Below are 15,650 nucleotides of genomic sequence, written 5' to 3' on the forward strand. Positions count from 1 at the left end.
GTCCTGCTCACCTGATGTACCATGCCAGGTGTGTATAATACTGAAGTTAATGGGAGAGGTAAGGTGTGGTCTTTACTCCCAAATTTCACTTAAATATAACTTCCAAATGAAGAGAGACAAGGAGAAAAATGCTCTTTCACTCCACAGCATACTGCCATGGGATGAGAAGTAGGTGCCCAGCTTCTCCCTCACCTGGAGTGCCTGTCTGGGGGACTGGTTGGCACCTGCCCTGGTGACATCAGGTAGGTGACCATTTGGCGTCCCAGTCTCCATCCTGAGCAGCTCCTGGAATTGCCTCTGCAGTAGTGGTGGAGAACACATGTGTCACGCAGGTGTAACAGTTTTTCTTCCTTCCCTCTCCTCACCCCTACCTGGGCTCGAACCAGGGACCCTCTGCACACATTGACAACAGCCACCCTCGAAGCATCGTTACCCATCTCTTCACAAATCCCACGGCCCTTGCAGAGCAAGGGAAAAAACTACTTCAAGGTCTCAGAGCGAGTGAATCCCAAAGGCGCATTCAAAAACTAACCTTGCCCCGAATAAGGATTTAAAACCAACTTTGGGAAAAGTTATAGTCCAAATGAACATTCTGTAAAAGTACATCTCATGTCACATTGGGTCTATTAACTAGAGAACCCTTTAGCTAGCTAGGTTGCACATAAAATATATCTAATATCAATCAATTACGATCAATTACTAACAAAAAAACACATTTTCTTACCCTACAAAAAGAAATTGAACTGTATTTTAAGACAGTAAAATACTCTACTAACAAAAAAGCTGTTAGAACTGTAAGTATATGTATGTCCCTTATGGTCCTTGTGTAATTGTACCCCCTAGCTCGATTGTCCATTGTATGTAGTCTATATGTACTTGTGTTCCCTCATGTACTTTCTGTGTTGATTTGTTGTTAATAAATAAAAATAAATAAAAAAGTTCAAAGAAGAAAAGGCCTGGAAGGAGGAGAGATGACTGGAAACGATTCATTTGACTGTTTTATGTGTAGACGAATTGTCTGAGTGTAGGACCTTGTGCATTTCAGGTAAAATAACAACTCAATGTTTTATATCCCAGGACAAATTAGCTAGCATGTGCAAGCTATCTAGCTAAATTGCCATAAGTGTTTAATGTTTTTCGACCAGTCCCCAAGTGAATGTAATTGGTTCAGAGTTTGTTTTGATATTTTATCCTGCGTGTTGTGATTGGTGTGGGGGGACAAAATACATGTATGCACGAACGCAGCCGGTTTGGGTTCCATGTGAACAGTTTTCCATGTATGTCAATGTGGTTTGTAAACCAACCCGGATGTAATATAATTTTGGCCACATGTTGACTCAGTGTCGCCTCTCCACGCAAGACGTGGAGGGATGCTCACTCTCATCAGTAGCTCCCCACAATCAAAAACAGGACTAGGTGCATCACCTGTCACTGAGCTAACAAGCTAAAGTTAGCCACAGAAATGTTCGTTCAGCCTGTTAATTATTTCAGTCCGATTTGACTTATTTTACGAAGTCAGCATGGCATTAGCATAGTTTCTTTCGGTTTTTGATCTTAACATTGTTGCTGGATAGATACTTTGATAGCTAAAATGCTGGCACAGCTAGTTAGGTAATGCTAACGACGCTAACCTCACTCTAGTTCCCGAGAGAGAGCAGCGTTTTGGTAAGTCAACTTTGCTTTCAAAGTTTGTAATCATCTGTAAAGTTTTTTACATGCAATCATACTAGCTAGTGTTAAAAAGCCTGTTGTCACATTCATTGGTTGTTTCTTTGGAGCTAGCTAACTAAGCTAACTAGGTGGATAATAAGGTGATGTACAGTAGGCTACAGTACCGTTGCAGTATGGGTGGGTATAATTTGTGGAACTTTCCAACAGTAATCTGTTCCAAAAACTTCGTAAATAACAAGGTTTCCAACAAACAAGGCATACAAAGTTGTATTGCGGCCGAATAAGATACTGGGTAGGGAGTGGGCTAATTCATTAAGTGTTTAACTCACCACGTTTATTCCGAAAAATGTCTGTCCTCACTCTTGTAGCCTATGGACAAAATTAAGAATAAACTACGTGGTGAGTTGATGCCTATTCGTTCGCAAGGTTAATTGATCGTGCTACATTGTATGCATTATTTGTTGGCAACGAAGTTTTTGGAACATATCCCTGTTGGAACGTTCCACAAATTATACCCACCCGCTACAGTACAACATTACTAAATGATAACAACGTAGCCTTGAAACCAGCCAGTAGTATGTTGATGGGGTAGGCTACTGTATACAGCAACAATAGCCTTCCAACTGTTTTCTTATTCGTTGGGTCCCTTGACAAAAGTATGTTATTTTTGACTTGGTAAGATAAGCAAATGATTGTGTGCACTCTCACTAGATAGAATTGTGTGGATTGGTGGCAGATTTTCAAAAGAAAATAGACATAATCAATTCTCAATCAGATGAGATACACAGCGAACCCATATTGAATTTCATTCATAAATGTGGACACAAATTATTGTTAATATTGTTAATATTCCAGTTTTCTAGGCCCTCCATTCCCAACCCTGAAGCCCCCTGTCCCCAGCAGGAAAGACCAGGAAAAAGTGTTGGCTTCAGGTAAAACTTCCTATTGAGGAAATGTAACTCAATGTCATATTTAGATATTGAGTTACTGACATGAATAGAAGCATATACAAGCAATCTATCAAATGTATTTTATAAAGCCCCCTTTACATCAGTAGCTGTCACAAAGTGCTTATACAGATAGCCAGCCTAAAACCCCAAAGAGCAAGCAATGCAGATGTAGAAGCACGGTGGCTTGGAAAAACTCCATAGAAAGGCTCCTGCCTCTAGGAAGAAACTTAGAGAGGAGCCAGGCTCTGAGGGTGGCCAGTCCTCTTCTGGCAGTGCTGGTGGAGATTATAAAAGAATACAGCCCTTTAGGCCAGATTGTTCTTCAAGATGTTTAAATGTTCATAGATGACCAGCAGTGTCAAATAATAATAATTACAGTGGTTATAGAGGGTGCAATAGTTCCATGTAGTTATGGCTGTTCCAGGACTGGAGTGGCACGCTGGAACTTCCAGAGGCTTGTAGACCTGAAGCAGTGTGATGTGGTCCAGCTAATTATCACACACACGTATACACACTCAATCACTCACTCTGTTTTGTTGTATAATTATTTTAACTTAAGAAAATTGTTCCTCTCTTTTAGATCTTACACCCTATTAGCTCAACCACAGTCCTCACAGCTGCAGTCGTCTGCCCCTGCACCTGCTACACCGACCACGACAGGTGATACAGGTAATTATCACATGCATGTATACACACATGCACGCTCTCCCTCACTTGGGGCTCTATTCAATCACGTCTGCTTTAGTTGACCTCCACATAGCAGTTGTTTTGGCGGTATCTGAGGTGAAACTGTGTTAGAGTATGCTGTCCTTGTAAATAACAATTTTTTCTTAACTGGTTCCATATGTGTTATTTCACAGTTTTGATGTCTTCACTATTATTCTACAATGTAGAAAATAGTCAAAATAAAGAGAACCCCTGGAATAAGTAGGTGTGTCCAAACTTTTGACTGGTACTTATTTTGATCCAAAGCCATGAATGAGTGAGTCACTCAGCTTTATGTAGGTGCCGGCTAAATGGCTGTGCCATCAACTTGATAATATATAACGGTATTTTGGAGGTTATTTAGTAAAAAAAAAAAAAAAAAAAGTGAGCAATTGTAATCTGAATAAAGGCCAAAATAATATTTGTAAAGGCCAAAACATTTATTTCTGTTTTTAGAGGGAGAGAAACGCTGGGCCAATTGTGCACCGCCCTATGGGACTACTAATCACGGTCGGATATGATGCATTATAATTATACTTAACTTAAAACCTAACTTAGAAATACATTTGACGATAGAATTCTCCCCCTACCCTCCATCTAGGCAAGTCTATTGTCCAGCTACCTGCTAGAACAGCGGGAACGTTTCCCTAGTCATAGCCATTATTAGTGCAATGCCCCTTAGTGTTGCTCTGTGCTACCCAGTGTGACCCCCCCTCCTCCCTTCCCCATGGGCTAGGTCTATCTTCTGCTGCTCTGTGGCCCATCCCGTGCCCCCTGCTCTCGTGCCTTGAACCTTGTGCTCTTTCAGTGGAGACAGCTGGAGAACTACAAGGCAATCAATCCAATTGTGCGTTTAAATTTTTTTATAATCGCTTTGTTTAAATAATTACAATACTTTGGAGATTATTTTGTTTTTCAAATAATGTAAAATGAGCAAGGAAAAAGGCCATTCTTGATTTGTAAAGAAAGCCAGTTTGTTATTTTGAATGATTTATTTCTGTTTTTAGAGGGAGAGAAACCAAATACCTACAGTCATCTCATGGGTCTCCCAGTCGAGGCCCGCATGGGTATTGAACCAGCATCTGTAGCAACACAGCTTGTCTTAGACTGTTGCGCCACCCAGGCGCTGAACAACGTGACCGATCGGGAGTGGGCTACAGTAATCTAGTAAGAGCAAAATTATCCTAACAAAATAAAATAATAAAAACCTCAGTGTAACAACAGTTTTAGTAACTAATACTGAAGTCGTGCACAATTATCAGTTTATATTTAGGTTTATGTAGCCCATTCATTGTCAGTTAGAGACACAGTAGGACCCAAAAGCATAATCAGTGCTCTAACTCCCCCTTGTGGTGGTCTGGAGGAATGAAGTGGTGACGCAGGGTATCGTACTAAACCACACATTACCTCTAAGTACCACAGCATAATCACAAAACCTTTAGTGGAGCAACCACTGTATGCTCACTCACACCAACAGATGTACACACAGACATGTTGTTGAGCTGTATATTTACTGTCACTCTTTCAGATCTGCCATGCACTCCACCACTGCCTGACAGCCTCACCCAGAAGACACTGGGCCTATCAAGACTGACAAAGCAGAGATGGGTGGCTGACAAGGTAAAACAATATGCACACACACACACATTCTACACAATGTAAATCATTTGGTGTTACTTGTTTTTTAAATGTTTACGTTTTATTTTAGGATTGTAGATATCTACTCCTTCATATCCATTCTCAATATCTACATAATTACTCTAAATATCTATCAAATAAAAGTGTGATTGATAATATTGTAAAAGACTATGGCTTAATGTGTACAGTGAGGAAATTCTGTGTGCTTTTTTCTGAGTTGAAAAACATGCCTCCCTCACACACACACATTGGACACAATGTAAATACATTATTTTATGTATGTCCATTTTATTTGAGGATTGTGCGCATTAAAGTACCTTCACAGTTAAAGCAACAGTTTGGTTTATTGGATATTTCTCTGATTAAATATGTTTATTGTCTTGCAAAAGTATTTATGTGCCAAGGCCATTCCCTGGCTACCCATCCACATCACTCAGGCCAAACAGATGTTTGTTCTACACAATGAATGTACACTACCGTACAAAAGTTTAGGGTCACTTAGAAATGTCAGTTTTGAAAGAAAAGCACATTTTATGTCCATTAAAATAACAAAATTGATCAGAAATACAGCGTAGACATTGTTAATGTTGTAAATGACTATTGTAGCTGGAAACAGCTGAATTTTAATGGAACCATCACCACTGTGTTCCAATGGCATGTTGTGTTAGCTAATCCAGGTTTATCATTTTAAAAGGCTAATTGATCATTAGAAAACCCTGTTGCAATTATGTTAGCACAGCTGAAAACTGATCTGATTAAAGAAGCAATACAACTGGCCTTTAGACTAGTTGAATATATACAGTTGAAGTCGGAAGTTTAGATACACTTAGGTTGGAGTCATTAAAACTCATTTTTCAACCACTCCACAAATTTATTTTTAACCTCTTGGATCTACCCATCCCGGATCCGGGAGAATTTTCATCAACTGACACTAATTAGCATAACGTAACGGACAAAACATCTTACTAGAAAATATTCATATTCATGAAATCACAAGTGAAATATATTGAAACACAGCTAAGCCTTTTGTTAATCACCCTGTCATCTCAGATGTTCAAAATATGCTTTACAGCCAAAGCTAGACAAGCATTTGTGTAAGTTTATCAATAGCCTAGCATAGCATTATGGCTAGCTAGCAGCAGGCAATCTGGTCATGAAAATCAGAAAAGCAATCAAATTAAATCGTTTACCTTTTGATGAGCTTCGGATGTTTTCATTCACGAGACTCCCAGTTAGATAGCAAATGTTCCTTTTTTCCAGATGTTTTTTTTTTTGTAGCCAAAAATTAGTTAGTTCTTAGTTCTTAGTTCCATTAGTTCTTCACTTTGGCTGAGAAAACGCCCGGAAATTGCGGTCACGACAACGCCCAAAAATATTCCAAATTAGCTCCATAATATCGACAGAAACATGGCAAACGTTGTTTATAATCAATCCCCAAGGTGTTTTTCAAATATCTATTCAATAATATATCAACCGGGACAGAGCTTTTTTCAGTAAGACCGGGTGGAAAAATGGCTACCTCTGTCTTTTGCGTGAGAAATACACAAAGAGCCATCAGGTGGACACTGACGAAATGTTGTTGTACACGCTCATTTTTCAAAATAAAAGCCTGAAACTATGTCTTGTGATACTAGACACATTAAGGAATCCATAGAAAAAGGAATCTCGTTGATATCCCATTCACTGCTCAATAGGGAAGCATAGGAAGGGACTCTTATTTAGAAACCGCTGCATTCCAGTTTGGATTTTTCTCATTCTTTTGCCTGCAATATCAGTTCTGTTATACTCACAGACAGTATCTTTAAAGTTTTGGAAACGTTAGAGTGTTTTCTATCCTAAGCTGTCAGTTATATGCATATTCTATTTCCTGGTCCTGAAAAATAGCCCGTTTACTTTGGGAACGTTATTCCCCCCCCCCCCCCCCAAAAAAATGACCCCTAGATTCAACAAGTTTTTAACAAACTATAGTTTTGGCAAGTCGGTTAGGACATTACTTTGTGCATGACCCCCATTTCATTTTTCCAACAATTGTTTACAGACAGATTATTTCACTTAATCACAATTCCAGTGGTTCAGAAGTTTACATACACTAAGTTGACCGTGCCTTTAAACAGCTTGTAAAATTCCAGAAAATGATGTAATGGCTTTAGAAGCTTCTGATAGGCTAATTGACATAATTTGAGTCAATTGGAGGTGTAACCTGTGTTTTAAGGCCTACCTTCAAACTCAATGCCTCTGCTTGACATCATGGGAAAATCTAAAGAAATCAGCCAAGACCTCAGAATAAAAATTGTAGACCTCCACAAGTCTGGTTTATCCTTGGGAGCAATTTCCAAACGCCTGGAGGTACCACGTTCATCTGAACAAGCAATAGTACACAAGTATAAATACCATGGGACCATGCAGCCATCATACCGCTCAGGAAGGAGACCCGTTCTGTCTCCTAGAGATGAAAGTACTTTGGTGTTAAAAATGCAAGTCAATCCCAGAACAACAGCAAAGGACCTTGTGTAGATGCTGGAGGAACAGGTACAAACGTATCTATATCCACAGTAAAACGTGTCCTATATCGACATAACCTGAAAGGCCGCTCAGCAAGGAAGAAGCCACTGCTCCAAAACTGCCATAAAAAAGCCAGACTACAGTTTGCAACTGCACATGGGGACAAAGATCTTACTTTTTTGAGAAATGTCCTCTGGTCTGATGAAGCAAAAATATAACTTTTTGGCCATAATGACCATCGTTATGTTTGGAGGAAAAAGGGTCAGGCTTGCAAGCCGACGTACACCATCCCAACCGCTTGGTCGCAAATGGGTCTTCCAAATGGACAATGACCATACTTCCAAAGTTGTGGCAAAATGGCTTAAGGGCAACAAAGTCAAGCTATTGGAGTGGTCATCACAAAGCCCTGACAATCCCATAGAAAATATGTGGGCGGAACTGAAAAAGCGTGTGCGAGCAAGGTGGCCTACAAACCTGACTCAGTTACACCAGCTCTGTCAGGAGGAATGTGCCCAAATTCACCCAACTTATTGTGGGAAGCTTGTGGAAGGCTACCCAAACTGTTTGACCCGAGTTAAACAATTTAAAGGCAATGCTACCAAATACTAATTGAGTGTATGTAATCTTCTGACCCACGGGGAATGTGATGAAAGAAATAAAAGCTGAAATAAATCATTCTCTCTACTATTAGTCTGACATTTCACATTCTTAAAATAAATTGGTGATTCTACCTGTCCTAAGACAGGGAATTGTTACTAGGATTAAATGTCAGGAATTGTGAAACTGAGTTTAAATGTATTTGGCTAAGGTGTATGTAAACTTCCGACTTCAACTGTATATCTGGAGCATCAGCATTTGTGGGTTCGATTACAGGCTCAAAATGGCTAGACACAAATACATTTCTTCTGAAACTCAGCGGTCTGTTCTTGTTCTGAGAAATAGGAGGCCCCGGTGCACAACTGAGCAAGAGGACGATTACACTAGAGTGTCTAGTTTGAGAAACAGACGCCTCGCAAGTCCTCAACTGGCAGCTTAATTTAATATTACCCGCTAAACACCAGTCAACATCAACAGTGAAGAGGCGACTCTGGGATGCTGGCCTTCTAGGCAGAGTTCCTCTGTCCAGTGTTTGTTCTTTTGCCCATTTTATTCTTTCATTTGTATTGGCCAGTCTGAGATATGGCTTTTTCTTTGCAACTCTGCCCACCCTGACTGGGTCCAGCACCCCACAGTATGACTTGTTATATTGTTATATAAAGACCTACCTGGGTCCAGCACCCCACGGTATGACTTGTTATATTGTTATATAAAGACCTAACTGGGTCCAGCACCCCACGGTATGACTTGTTATATTGTTATATAAAGACCTAACTGGGTCCAGCACCCCACAGTATGACTTGTTATATTGTTATATAAAGACCTAACTGGGTCCAGCACCCCACAGTATGACTTGTTATATTGTTATATAAAGACCTGACTGGGTCCAGCACCCCACAGTATGACTTGTTATATAAATACCTGACTGGGTCCAACACCCCACAGTATGACTTGTTATATACAGACCTGACTGGGTCCAGCACCCCAGAGTATGACTTGTTATATAAAGACCTGACTGGGTACAGCACCCCACAGTATGACTTGTTATATAAAGACCTGACTGGGTCCATCACCCCACAGTATGACTTGTTATATAAAGACCTGACTGGGTCCAACACCCCACAGTATGACTTGTTATATTGTTATATAAAGACCTACCTGGGTCCAACACCCCACGGTATGACTTGTTATATTGTTATATAAAGACCTGACTGGGTCCAGCACCCCACAGTATGACTTGTTATATAAATACCTGACTGGGTCCAACACCCCACAGTATGACTTGTTATATACAGACCTGACTGGGTCCAGCACCCCAGAGTATGACTTGTTATATAAAGACCTGACTGGGTACAGCACCCCACAGTATGACTTGTTATATAAAGACCTGACTGGGTCCATCACCCCACAGTATGACTTGTTATATAAAGACCTGACTGGGTCCAACACCCCACAGTATGACTTGTTATATTGTTATATAAAGACTTGACTGGGTCCATCACCCCACAGTATGACTTGTTATATAAAGACCTGACTGGGTCCAGCACCCCACAGTATGACTTGTTATATAAAGACCTGACTGGGTCCATCACCCCACAGTATGACTTGTTATATAAAGACCTGACTGGGTCCAGCACCCCACAGTATGACTTGTTATATAAAGACCTGACTGGGTCCAACACCCCACACAGTATGACTTGTTATATAAAGACCTGACTGGGTCCATCACCCCACAGTATGACTTGTTATATAAAGACCTGACTGGGTCCAGCACCCCACGGTATACTTGTTGGGCTGCATGATGAGTAACCTTGCTTGAGACCTTGTGGTAGACCGGGTTAGAGAGACCTAGGTTACAATCCAGTCTCTGCCCAGATGGGGCTAAAAGTGTAACAGAGGCTGGTTTGGTCATTTGGTGAACCGCGCTTGTATGTTGTGTAATTTTGTGTGGGACCTGAAGATTGCATTGCTCCCCGAGATAAAGACGAAGATTACATCTTGGAATTGTTTTGCAGTTGTGCCTTGCTCAAGGGCACAACAGCAGGAGATGTAATCTAGAATTAGATACCAGCAACCCTCCATTTGCCAGTTCACATCCACCAGATTTGTCCAATTAGACCCAGGATTCAAACCAGCAACCCTCGGGTATTTGGGCCGCCCGTCTAACTTCTAGGCTACATAGTTCACTAGGGTAAAAAGTGTTTCCGGTCCATTACTCCCTGTATATACTGTAGCTTCATTCTTGTGTATTTTTTTTATTTTTGTGTTGCTATTTATTTGTATGAATTTTTTACTCTGCTTCATTAGGAAGTGCTCGTCAGCAAGCATTTAGCGGTGAAGTCGAGACGCGCTGTATTCGGCGCATGTGAGAAATAAAATGCGATGTGATTTGAACTAAGTTGATTACACCAACAACTTTCTAGCTCACACCTGCCAGATTTTTCCTGTCAGTCCTTGGATTCAAAATGGCAACGCTCCATTTACTGTTTAGAGAACAAAACTAGATTTACTCTGTTGCCACAGATGGACGCCATGTGCCAGGATTATAGATCAGCTGATGCACAGTCGATAACTTTCAGACTAATGCTACCAGAACTCAAAACATTTCAGGAAGTTGATAGCATAGACACAATCATTGCTGACGATGGAGCAGCAAAGGATAGTGTGGGGGAAGTGCTATCTCGTAAAATAAGGTTTTATTCACCAGTAATGCCCTTTAGTACAGCAACTAGGGGAGTGAAGTGGTCAGGGAGAGTTTTAGACACCAGTAGAACACGAACCTGGGGAAAGATAGCTTGTTGGGGTAATTATATTCAGGACAACATCCTAAGAGGGGAATATGAGAACCAAAGGTCTAGGTCATTTGACACCATTCGACATGCACATGGTTATTCTTGTAACTGTTATGGCCAACTATGGTTACACCTCTTGGGTCTTTTCCAGAACAGGGGTGTCCCTTTCAGAGGAGTCAGCAGGATGACATGTATTGGTTAGCGGCATACCACCCTGCATACCACTGCTGGCTTGCTTCTGAAGCTAAGCAGGGTTGGTCCTGGTCAGTCCCTGGATGGGAGACCAGATGCTGCTGGAAGTGGTGTTGGAGGGCCAGTAGGAGGCACTCTTTCCTCTGGTCTAAAAAATATCCCAATGCCCTGTGTAGGGTGCCGTCTTTCGGTGGGACGTTAAACGGGTGTCCTGACTCTCTGAGGTCATTAAAGATCCCATGTCACTTATTGTAAGAGTAGAGGTGTTAACCCCAGTGTCCTGGCTAAATTCCCAATCTGGCCCTCAAACCATCACGGTCACCTAATAATCCCCAGTTTACAATTGGATCATTCATCCCCCTCCTCCCCTGTAACTATTCCCCAGGACTTTGCTGCAAATGAGAACCTGTTCTCAGTCAACTTACCTGGTAAAATAAAATAAAAAGGTCTGTTGCTATTGTCCTACATGCATGAAACTATTGACTCTACAGGTTGCATGTCCTAATATGAAGGCAATATGATAATGGTGGTAATGCCAGAGGTGATGAGCCATTAAGAGGAGTTACTATGAGTATGACGTAAGGAGGATAAATGTATAGACTAGCCTATAGACTGGAAGGCAGTTGTATTCATGATCCAGCTTTTATGATGAAGTAATAAAAAGTATATTTCAACTCGCATGCTCCGGTATTTGTGAAATATGATTGACCAAATATTTCCACCACAGTACTAGAGTCTCTGGGGAACGATACCACTCCTCTATGTATGTTGGTACAGGAAATAGCTCGTAAGAAAGGGAAGACAGCAAGTTGTGTTCAATATAGAGACTATTATGAAGATTAATTGAACGTTACACCTACCCAGAGCATGGTGAAAGTAGCAGAGATAGTGTTGTATTTTCAGACACTGTTGTCAACTTTCAGTAATGACTTTGTCACAGAAGACATAACACTTGAACGAATAGCCACAGATCCCTGTATACAGGAGGCCACATCGCCAGAAGGACTAGCTGTGATAATTTTCAACTGACCTGAGCCCTAGGACCATGCCCCAGGACTACCTGACATGATGACTCCTTGCTGTCCCCAGTCTACCTGGCCATGCTGCTGCTCCAGTTTCAACTTCCACCTGACTGTGCTGCTGCTCTAGTTTCAACTGTTCTGCCTTATTATTATTCGACCATGCTGGTCATTTATGAACATTGAACATCTTGACCATGTTCTGTTATAATCTCCACCCGGCACAGCCAGAAGAGGACTGGCCACCCCACATAGCCTGGTTCCTCTCTAGGTTTCTTCCTAGGTATTGGCCTTTCTAGGGAGTTTTTCCTAGCCACCGTGCTTCTCCACCTGCATTGCTTGCTGTTTGGGGTTTTAGGCTGGGTTTCTGTACAGCACTTTGAGATATCAGCTGATGTACGAAGGGCTATATAAATAAATTTGATTTGATTTGATAATAGCATCACATCTCCTGCAGAGTGTGATTAAGAAACACATGACTCAGAGTTCTGGATACTCTTCCAAAGCCACTAATCTCTCCCCCATTTCTGACAGCTAGTAAACACCACTAATCTCTCCCCCATTTCTGATACACTTCCTGCAGAGTGTGATTAAGATACATGTGACTCAGTTTTGTACGGTTGTACAGCTAGTAAACACCACTAATCTCTCCCATTTCTGATAGCTAGTAAACACCACTAATCTCTCCCATTTCTAACAGCTAGTAAACACCACTAATCTCTCCCATTTCTAACAGCTAGTAAACACCACTAATCTCTCCCATTTCTAACAGCTAGTAAACACCACTAATCTCTCCCATTTCTAACAGCTAGTAAACACCACTAATCTCTCCCATTTCTAACAGGTAGGAAACAACACTAATCTCTCCCATTTCTAACAGCTAGTAAACACCACTAATCTCTCCCATTTCTAACAGCTAGTAAACACCACTAATCTCTCCCATTTCTAACAGCTAGTAAACACCACTAATCTCTCCTCCATTTCTGACAGCTAGTAAACACCACTAATCTCTCCTCCATTTCTGATAGCTAGTAAACACCACTAATCTCTCCCATTTCTAACAGCTAGTAAACACCACTAATCTCTCCCATTTCTAACAGCTAGTAAACACCACTAATCTCTCCTCCATTTCTGACAGCTAGTAAACACCACTAATCTCTCCTCCATTTCTGACAGCTAGTAAACACCACTAATCTCTCCTCCATTTCTGATAGCTAGTAAACACCACTAATCTCTCCTCCATTTCTGACAGCTAGTAAACACCACTAATCTCTCCCATTTCTAACAGCTAGGAAACACCACTAATCTCTCCTCCATTTCTGACAGCTAGTAAACACCACTAATCTATCCTCCATTTCTGACAGCTAGTAAACACCACTAATCTCTCCTCCATTTCTGACAGCTAGTAAACACCACTAATCTCTCCTCCATTTCTGATAGCTAGTAAACACCACTAATCTCTCCTCCATTTCTGACAGCTAGTAAACACCACTAATCTCTCCCATTTCTAACAGCTAGGAAACACCACTAATCTCTCCTCCATTTCTGACAGCTAGTAAACACCACTAATCTCTCCCATTTCTAACAGCTAGGAAACACCACTAATCTCTCCTCCATTTCTGACAGCTAGTAAACACCACTAATCTCTCCCATTTCTAACAGCTAGTAAACACCACTAATCTCTCCTCCATTTCTGACAGCTAGTAAACACCACTAATCTCTCCTCCATTTATTGCCAGCTAGTAAACACCACTAATCTCTCCTCCATTTCTGACAGCTAGTAAACACCACTAATCTCTCCCATTTCTAACAGCTAGTAAACACCACTAATCTCTCCTCCATTTCTGACAGCTAGTAAACACCACTAATCTCTCCCATTTCTAACAGCTAGTAAACACCACTAATCTCTCCTCCATTTCTGACAGCTAGTAAACACCACTAATCTCTCCTCCATTTCTGACAGCTAGTAAACACCACTAATCTCTCCTCCATTTCTGACAGCTAGTAAACACCACTAATCTCTCCTCCATTTCTGACAGCTAGTAAACACCACTAATCTCTCCTCCATTTCTGACAGCTAGTAAACACCACTAATCTCTCCCATTTCTAACAGCTAGTAAACACCACTAATCTCTCCTCCATTTCTGACAGCTAGTAAACACCACTAATCTCTCCTCCATTTCTGACAGCTAGTAAACACCACTAATCTCTCCTCCATTTCTGATAGCTAGTAAACACCACTAATCTCTCCTCCATTTCTGACAGCTAGTAAACACCACTAATCTCTCCCATTTCTAACAGCTAGGAAACACCACTAATCTCTCCTCCATTTCTGACAGCTAGTAAACACCACTAATCTCTCCCATTTCTAACAACTAGTAAACACCACTAATCTCTCCTCCATTTCTGACAGCTAGTAAACACCACTAATCTCTCCTCCATTTCTGACAGCTAGTAAACACCACTTATCTCTCCCATTTCAGATAGCTAGTAAACACCACTAATCTCTCCCATTTCTAACAGCTAGTAAATACCACTAATCTCTCCATTTCTGACAGCTAGTAAACACCACTAATCTCTCTCCCATTTCTGACAGCTAGTAAACACCACTAATCTCTCCTCCATTTCTGACAGCTAGTAAACACCACTAATCTCTCCTCCATTTCTGACAGCTAGTAAACACCACTAATCTCTCCTCCATTTATTGCCAGCTAGTAAACACTTGTCATACCTCCCAGAAGATTGGGAACGTGTGACAATAAACGGAAAGTGTTTGAAGGTGGCTGCTTACCAACCGTTGGGGGACACAGTCTACACCGTAACAAAGGTGTTCACAAACGGGTGGGGGGTAGATCTGCCTTGGGATGAGAGATTTGTACCTAATTTGATGACAGGAAGTATTATCCACATGTTCCAACTGTGGCAGAACACAGGAGGCAATTGGAGGTGGCTAAGGACCAGGGAATGAACTGGGAGACAGGTAGGGAGTATCTGACAGGTTCAGTCCTAGACCAGAAATCCACAGAGATAATAGAGCAGGAGACAGGTAGGGAGTATCTGACAGGTTCAGTCCTAGACCAGTAAACCACGGAGATAATAGAGCAGGAGACAGGTAGGGAGTATCTGACAGGTTCAGTCCTAGACCAGTAAACCACGGAGATAATAGAGCAGGAGACAGGTAGGGAGTATCTGACAGGTTCAGTCCTAGACCAGTAAACCACGGAGATAATAGAGCAGGAGACAGGTAGGGAGTATCTGACAGGTTCAGTCCTAGACCAGTAAACCACGGAGATAATAGAGCAGGAGACCGGTAGGGAGTATCTGGTTTTCTGGTCAGTCCTAGACCAAAACACCACGGAGATAATAGAGCAGGAGACAGGTAGGGAGTATCTGGTTTTCTGGTCAGTCCTAGACCAGAAAACCATGGAGATAATAGAGCAGTAGACAGGTAGGGAGTATCTGACAGGTTCAGTCCTAGACCAGTAAACCACTGAGATAATAGGAGAGTAGGAGACAGGTAGGGAGTATCTGATGGGTTCAGTCCTAGACCAGTAAACCACGGAGATAATAAAGCAGGAGACATG

At 41.5% G+C, this 15,650-nt stretch overlaps 1 protein-coding gene across 6 annotated transcripts in view; it reads left to right on the plus strand.

The window, feature by feature from the left end:
- The first annotated feature begins 1,359 nt into the window (after positions 1 to 1,359).
- The window catches only part of LOC109885155 (deoxynucleoside triphosphate triphosphohydrolase SAMHD1), a 44,737-nt gene continuing 30,446 nt past the window's right edge, over positions 1,360 to 15,650 (plus strand). The window contains exons 1-7 of one of the 6 annotated variants that reach the window (XM_031806747.1): positions 1,360 to 1,665; positions 2,527 to 2,603; positions 3,202 to 3,290; positions 3,783 to 3,836; positions 4,063 to 4,173; positions 4,334 to 4,493; positions 4,855 to 4,946. The gene's annotated coding sequence lies outside the window, so the exon portion shown is untranslated. Of the gene's footprint in view, positions 1,666 to 2,526; positions 2,604 to 3,201; positions 4,174 to 4,333; positions 4,494 to 4,854; positions 4,947 to 15,650 lie in introns of all 6 variants that reach the window. The other 5 variants (XM_031806746.1, XM_031806744.1, XM_031806748.1 and 2 more) reach the window with 5 other exon arrangements.

This window comes from Oncorhynchus kisutch, linkage group LG27 (genome assembly GCF_002021735.2).
Source record: "Oncorhynchus kisutch isolate 150728-3 linkage group LG27, Okis_V2, whole genome shotgun sequence".
Lineage (NCBI taxonomy): Eukaryota > Metazoa > Chordata > Actinopteri > Salmoniformes > Salmonidae > Oncorhynchus > Oncorhynchus kisutch.